Here is an 8461-nt window from a genome sequence, read left to right as displayed (position 1 = left end):
AGATGCAGCAATGTTAACCCAAATTTCTACTTTCGGTCCCTGCAGCACTGGTTTCTGCAATTCTTCCTTAGTTGCTACAAACTCACCTTGTATCTTTCCAAACTTTGTGACCCACTAAGATCCCTTTTTTGTTTAAGGTTCTTTGAATGGGACTTGTGTCACTTTCAAACATAAGAAGCCTGATTCATACAGCAAAAGCCTTCCAGTGAAATGTTGGGTATCTCTGGCCTTAAAAGACCTTTCCCTACCCTGCCCTTAGAAATGTTCACCCATGCTGGTTCTAGTTTTATACTCTTTTAATGGCTCCAGTCTCTTTCCTTGCTCTTCCCCTTCTGCCTTCTCTTTTCTGTTGCCTCCTAGAATCAAAAGTAAATTGCTTCCCTTCTGTATGTCAAGCAATTCAGCCACTTTTTTTGTTACTATATTTGTCCTGAAATCCATGTCCTCATATCACATCCTTTACCAAAAGTGGCTTATCAAGGTATTTTCCTAAATACAGGTCAACACACACACACACACACACACACAAAGTCTTGGGCCATTCATTGTCTATTAGGGAAGAAATCCAATCTAGATATTCCCTAACAACTTTTTTGATAACTGATCAGGTAAATTATGTCAGGTTTCTTATCTATAAATTTACATTTTAGGGTTAAAAAGGCTATATAGATGAACTGCCCTAACCCCTTTAATAAGCTTAAAGAAGTTAAGTAGCTTGTCCAGGATCAAAAAGGAGTTAGTAGTGATATTGGGGCTCCTGATTATTTTGTCCAGGGCAAAAGAACAAACCTTTATGACCTTGATTAATGCCATAATATAGGTTGGTTTAAGGTTTGCAAACTCAATGTTCAGACGAACCTCTGAGCTTCAGTCCCTCAACTATAAATGATGTAAAATAGACCATTGTTCTCAAACACTTTTAAATCTGGAACCATTTATTTAAATGAAATCCTATACTGACTGCAAATAAAGATGAAATATATAGTGATAATAATAAATATATTAATTCAGATGCTTTAAGAAATGAGAGATGCCAAAGATTTACTGGGGAAATGCCTATGAAAGAAAAAGGAGAATAAGCTAGAGAGGTGGACTCTTCAGACCATGATGTAGACCTGACCCTTAGGAAAAAGAAAGGAAAGGAAGAAGGACTGGATGAGTGGAGTCTCAGACTGCTGTGCGGTTCTAAGAAAGTTCTGCCTGGGTTGATGAATCCTCAAGCCAAAGTCACCCATCAGAGGAATCTGTACCTTGCAGGAAAAGACCTACATTAGTATTCATACCACATTCAATCAATGACTAGGGGCCGCCCATGAAAAGGGGGGCTTTCGTGCAGATACAATGGTAGATTCAGGGCATGCTGCCAGAGTCATCCATCAATTAGGCTTCCTGCAACAAAAGATGTGAGTGGTGTACTGTCACGGTCACCTCAAATAAATAAATAAATAAATAAATAAATAAATAAATAAAGTAAACAGAAGTTGCATTTGGGTTCTTTTCTCTATCTTCCACGTCTCTCCTTACTGCGTTTATGTGGAAATAAATGGAAGATACAGAAAAGAATGAGTTGGAAGCCCTAGAGCTGAAAAATGCAATACCTAATATGACAATTCACTAGTTGGGTTTAACAGATAGAAAAGAAATGACCAGCAAACTTGATGGCATAGTAATAGAAAACGTCCCAACAGAAATAGGAGGAAAAAACTCTTTAAAAAAAGAAAGAGAGAAGGAAGTGCGTCAGTAAAGTGTGGCACTGTTAAGCAGTATAACACAAATGTCATCAGATGCCAGAGGGGGGTGGCTGAGAAATATTTCAAGGAAAATGACTAAAAATATTCCAAATTTGATACAACTATAAACTTACAGACCCAGGAAGCTCAATGAACCCCAAGCAAGATAAACATAAAAATTACCCAAGTAATATCATAACCAAATTGTTGGAAACCAATGATAAAAAGAAAATACTAGGGGCGCCTGGGTGGTGCAGTCGTTAAGCGTCTGCCTTCAGCTCAGGGCGTGATCCCGGCGTTATGGGATCGAGCCCCACATCAGGCTCCTCCGCTATGAGCCTGCTTCTTCCTCTCCCACTCCCCCTGCTTGTGTTCCCTCTCTCGCTGGCTGTCTCTATCTCTGTCGAATAAATAAATAAAATCTTTAAAAAAAAAAGAAAAAAGAAAGGAAAATACTAAAAGTAGGCAGAGGAATAGGAACATTATATACATGAAAATAAAGGGAAGATTTATGGCAGTCTTCCAGTAAAAATAAAAAATGCAAGTCAGCAGACAACACCTTTAAAGTGTTAAAAAACACTAAATCTAGAATTCTATCCAGAGAAAATACCTTTCAGAAAGGAAGGCAAAATAAAGACTTTTTAAGAAGAAAAAAAGGTTAGAAGGACTCATGACCAGAACTAAAAGACAGGAAGTATTAAAAGAAGTTCTTAAGGTTAAAATACAAAGTTTCCAGATGGAAATCTGGAAATATATAAAGGAATAAAGAGGAATGGCTCTAATCTCATCTAACAAAACTTGAAAGCATGCCTCAAAATATCAAGCAGTTCCCAAGTAAATTAACAGCACAGACAACTCAAAATTATTTAAAAGAATTCAAAGAATCCCAATAACCAAAAATTCACAATATCTGGAACCCAGTAAAAAATTACCGGGCAGTGCAAAGAAGCAGGAAAATATAACCCATAATGAGGACAAAAGGAAATTAAATATAAACAGAAGCAGAAAATGATACAGATGGCAGAAGTCATAGAAAAAGACATTTAAACCAAGGTTATAAACACATACTATATGTCCAAGAAGCTAGAAGAAAACATGAGCATATTAAGGAGAAACATGGAGGATATAAAACAGCCCAAACTAAACTTCTAGAGATTAAAAAATTACAATGTCTGGTATCAAAAAATACAGTAGGTAGAATTAAGAACTGATTAAAGACTGCATCAAAAAAGATGTGAACTGGAAGACGCAGCAATAGAAACCACCCAAAATGACCCATAAAGAAAAACTGAAAATGAAATAACTTGGAAGCACTGACTCTTTGGGCAACTTCACATGGACCAACGTACGTGTAACAGGAGTCCAGGAAAAGGGAGGGGAGAGGCAAAAAGTTTGAAAAAATAAGGGTCAAATTTCCCAAGTTTGATGAAATTATCAAAGATAGATCTAAGAAGCTCAATAAATCCCAGCCACAAGAAACTTAAGAAAACCATGCTAAGTTCCATCATAATCAAGTTGCTTAAAACCAGTGATAAAGAGAGGAGATTAAAAGCAGCCAGAGATAAAAGGCACATTAAGTACAGAGGGAATAGTGCCCCTGGGTGGCTCAGTGGGTTAAGCATCTGCCTTCAGCTCAGGTCATGATCTCAGGGTCCTGGGATTGAGCCCCGCATCGGGCTCCCTGCTCAGTGGGGAGTCTGTTTCTCTCTCTCCCACTCCCTCTGCCTCTCATCTGTGCTTGTGCTCTCTCACTCTCTCTCTTCTAAGTAAATAAAATATTAAAAAAAAAAAGTACAGAGCAATAAAGATAAAATGACAACAGTCTCCTCGGGGTGAAAACCATGCCAACCAGAAGGCAGTGCAGCAACATCCTGCCGGCGAAGGACAAAAGCTGTCAACCTAGAATTCTATACCCAGTGAAAATAGCCTTCAAAAACAAAGCTGAAATAGGCTTTTCCAGACATACAAAAGCTGAAAGAAATCATTACCAGCAAATCAGTGCTATAAGAAGTACTTAAAAAAAGCCCTTCGAGAAGAATGATATGGTAGCAGGTGGTTTGATCAGAGGACGTAGCATAGCTACCACTGAGCCCCTCCCCTCGTCCCTCCACAGAGCCGCTCCCAGCAGGAACTCTGGAGATGCCTAAGGATGCCTCAGAAAGGCCTCGAATGATTTCCAAGAGCCCTTCCAGTTCTCACCTTTCAACAAGACTTGATTCTGGATTATGTGTTCTCTTGGGCACTTTGTCTAATAGCAGAATGAACAGCCATCAAATAAATATTAGTGAGTGTGTTACAGTTCCATGATGCAGAGAGTCAGGAATTAACTTAATGAGAGAGTTATCCAAAACCGTCCGTTCTTCTGCTATTAGTGATATATACCAGTATGATTTTGATCGTCAGCAGTTGGGGATTTGGCAAAGAGGCAGAATTTGTGCTGGAACTGACAGTCAGACAAAGCCAACAGTCACAAGCATGGTCTGGAGCAGCTGGAAGCGTGCGGAAGCTGACTCCTAGTACGCGGTAGGCCCAGGGTGCAAGTGGGGACACAAGCTTGAGACTCAGTTTCTTCATATTTATAATTAAGATTTTGGTTAAATGACCCTGAAGTTCCTTCTGGTGCTAACTGCCTGTGAGCCTGTGAGTGTGACTGAATTCAGACCAGTCTCATCCTGTCTGTCGCCATCTCGCCCTTCTCGATCTGACTAATTATCAGCAGGGAAATTCCTGCCACCCCAAAATAACCATTATTTTTATCATTCAAAAATTTGAATCCCACAACATGAATGGACCGTGAACTGATTATGCTAAGTAAAATAAGTCAGTCAGAGAGGGACAAACACCACCAGATTTCACTTATATGTGAAATCTAAGCAACCCCCTCCGAAAAAACCAAACCAAAACAAATAAGCTTATGGATACAGAGAACAGATTGGTGGTAGCCAGAGACAAGGGGGGGGGGGGGCAAAATGGGTGAAGGTGGCCCAAAAGTACAAACTCTGCTATAAAATAAATAAGTCATTGGGAGGTACTTAGAAGTCGCTAAGAGTACAGCTTAGAAGTTTTCACAAGACAAAAAAGTGTGACTGTGTGTGGTGATGGATGTTAACAAGACTTTTTCTGGTGATCACTTCACAGTATATACACATATTAAATCATTATGTTACACACCTGAAATGAATGTAAGGTTATCTGTCAATTTTATCTCAATTTTAAAAAGTAAAATGAGGGGCGCCTAGGTGGTGCAGTTGTTAAGCAGCTGCCTTCGGCTCAGGGCGTGATCCTGGCGTTATGGGATCGAGTCCCACATCAGGCTCCTCTGCTGGGAGCCTGCTTCTTCCCTTCCCACTCCCCCTGCTTGTGTTCCCTCTCTCGCTGGCTGTCTCTCTCTCTGTCAAATAAATAAAGAAAATCTTAAGGAAAAAAAAGAAAGAAAGAAAAAGAAAAAGAAAAAGAAAGAAAAGCCCAGTTAAAAAATAAATATAAATAAATAAATAAATAAGTAAGTAAGTAAGTAAAATGGGTAGTGGTAGGTTTGAAAATCTTTCCAAAAGTTATATATCATGTAATGTCCTTGCAGAGACACCTCTAGACAGAGAACAAGTCAGGGGTCGCCAGGGTTTGCACATGGGAGAGGGGTTGATTATAGGTGGGTAGCACAGGGGAAATTTGGGAGTGATAGGACTGTTTCATATCTCAATTATGGTGGTGCTTATATGACTGTATTCATTTGTGAAAACTCATAAAATGATACATCCCAAAATGAATTTTACTCTATGTAAATGTAAAACTAAGTAGTTTCTAAAAGAATAAGCTAATAGCTTCAGGGTTGATTCATGATATTTAAAGTTTACATCATTTTAATATATCCTAGGTAACGTTCCAGGCATTAATTTAACTTCTTATTTGAATCCTAAAATCTCTTAAAGTTTCTTAAAAATATCCCAATTCTTAGCATATACTTTAAACCATTTAATGTGTAATGTCAAATAAATATATTGTTTTATTTTATTTTATTAAGTTTTTAAAATTCAAATTCAATTAATTAACATATAAGGTATTCTTAGTTTCAGAGGTAGAGGTCAGTGATTCACCGGTAATATATAACACCCAGTGCTCATTATGTCATGTGTCCTCCTTTATGCCCATCCCCCAGTTACTTCATCCCTCCACCCACCTCCCCTCCAGCAACCCTCAGTTTGTTTCCTATGATTAAGAGTCTTTTATGGTTTGGCTCCCTGTCTGATTTCATCTTGTTTTATTTTTTCCTCTCTTCCCCTATATAAATACATTGTTTTAAAAATATGACAGTGTATGGTCTTAAGAGAATTTTAAGAAACATTTTTTTTAGGGGCGCCTGGGTGGCACAGCGGTTAAGCATCTGCCTTCGGCTCAGGGCGTGATCCTGGCGTTATGGGATCAAGCCCCACATCAGGCTCCTCTTCTATGAGCCTGCTTCTTCCTCTCCCACTCCTCCTGCTTGTTTTCCCTCTCTCGCTGGCTGACTCTATCTCTGTCAAATAAATAAATAAAATCTTTAAAAAAAAAAAAGAAACTTTTTTTTTTTAGGTGTAATACACATATCATAAATTCATCCATTTTAAGCATACAGTTCAATGGTTTTTAGTAAATTTACAGACTTGTGGTCGCTTGGGTGGCTCAGTCAGTTAAGCAACCAACTCTTGATTTTGGCCAGAGTCATGATTCAGGGTCACGAGATCGAGCCCCACATGGGGCTCTGTGCTCATCACAGAATCTGCTGGAAATTCTCTCTCCCTCACTCTCACGCCTCCCTCTCTAAAATAAATAAAATTTAAAAAATACTTTATTATTTGTAAAAAAAAAAAAGAACTTTATTATTTGTATTTGTGATATTTCATTTGATCTTCCCGACACGTTTATAGAGTCAATGAGGGGGGTCTCGGTATCCTCGTTTGCAAGTGAAGGAAACCATTTCAAAGGGGCAGAGGTATTGTTACTGAGCTTTGCAGTGACTGGGTGGGGGGGACAGACTGGACGGATCTTCACCCTTCCTCATCAGCTCCTCACCCACTCTCCCCACATGGGACACCTTCTTTCCAGTTCCCCCTCAAGAGTAAGAAATCAGTTATCCGCTAAGCACTGCATCCGTCTGAACGGGCACTATGAGAGACACTGGAGCCGGAAGAAAGGAAAGATGGTCACAGAGAAAGATGGCAATGGAGCCCCGTTGAATTCCAGCAGAGAGAGAGTGACTGGATTCATGTAGTTCAACAAATCTGAAAACAAGTCATCCTGAGAGCACACAGAAAATAGTACACAGAGGACTCAGGTATATCTGTCTCCAGGTCCAGGATGCGATTTCCGCAGGTGGAGCTCCCTCTGGTTCACTTCCCCAATTCGTTGCCTGGTGACTTGAGTGATCCCTTTGTTCCCCCCAAAATATCAAAACCTTGAGAGTCAGCTATCCACAGCAGCAACCACACGGTGGCCCTGAGCAAGGCAGCAGCAGGGGCCATGGTGCCCCGGGGAGCTTAGAAGGCATGAACGTGGCAGTCTGCCTAGAACTTTCCCAAGCAAGAGTCAATACTGATGATACTTCAGTATTTTCATAATACCCCGTCTGTAAAATGACCACATGGAAACAATCAGTGGGAAGAGGAAAGAACAGGTATACAAAGTTGTTAATTCCATCCTTCTCAAATTTGCACAGGGGGCACTGATTGCCCATAGGAGAAAAAGCAATGGAAAACAGATACATAAAAGAAGTGGTGGTGTGCATCGGTGGGAAGAGGATGGGCTTTTAAAATGAATCACACTGGAGCAACCGCACCCTGCCACCTGCCACCATACACAAAACTCAATTCCTGGATTATTAAAGACTTGGACGTAAGCGACAAAAATATAAAGATCTTAAAAGACAATATAGTGGAACATCTTCATGATGTTGGTGCAGGAACGGATTTCTTAAACAAGACACAAAAAGTATTAGTAGTATTCATATGGTAAAATTTTTAAAAAATCTGTCCACCTAAAGACATTATAAAGAAAGTGAAAAGCCAAGGCAGAAATTGGGAGCAAATATTTGTAACATTTGTAACTGACAGACTGACATCCAGAAACATTTAATGAATTCCTGTGAACACATGTGCACATAAAGAGAGAGAAAAGAAAAGAAAAAAGAAAAGAAAACAGTGGCAAAGACATAGGCATTTCCCAAAGGGCAAAGGGGAAATCCAAATGGTCAATAAAGACAGGAGATATTGCTCAGCCTCGTTAATAACCAGGGAAATGCAAATTAAAACCGCAAGAAAGTACCATTACACACCCTCAGATAACAAAAATTAAATATTAAAGTCTGATCATACCACATGGAAGAGAGAACACAGAGCGGTGGGAGCTCAGTGTGAGTTATACTTGCTGAGTGCAGAATAATTTGGTATAAACCGTTTAGTCTCTTCTTGCACTTGGTAATTCCACGCAGAAGCGTACCCCCTGCACGGGAACGGAGTCCTGCCAAGTGCGCCAGGAGCCCTACACGAGAATGTTCACAGAAACTCTGCGCTTATTAGCTCAAACCCAGGAACAGCCCAAATGCTTTTCAACAGTCGAATGGATAAACAGTGATTTATTCATATAATGTAATATTACACAACCCAAAAAAACTGTAATTGCGTGAGCAATCTAGCTCAATTGCCCCAACATAGTAACGAACAAGAAAAGCAAGTCTCAAAAGAACATGTGTGGTCTGA

The sequence above is a fragment of the Ursus americanus genome, chromosome 2 (genome assembly GCF_024610735.1).
Source record: "Ursus americanus isolate L20-20 chromosome 2, mUrsAme1.1.p, whole genome shotgun sequence".
NCBI lineage: Eukaryota > Metazoa > Chordata > Mammalia > Carnivora > Ursidae > Ursus > Ursus americanus.
The sequence above is the reverse complement of the archived record's forward strand: the minus strand, read 5'-3'. Positions refer to the sequence as shown.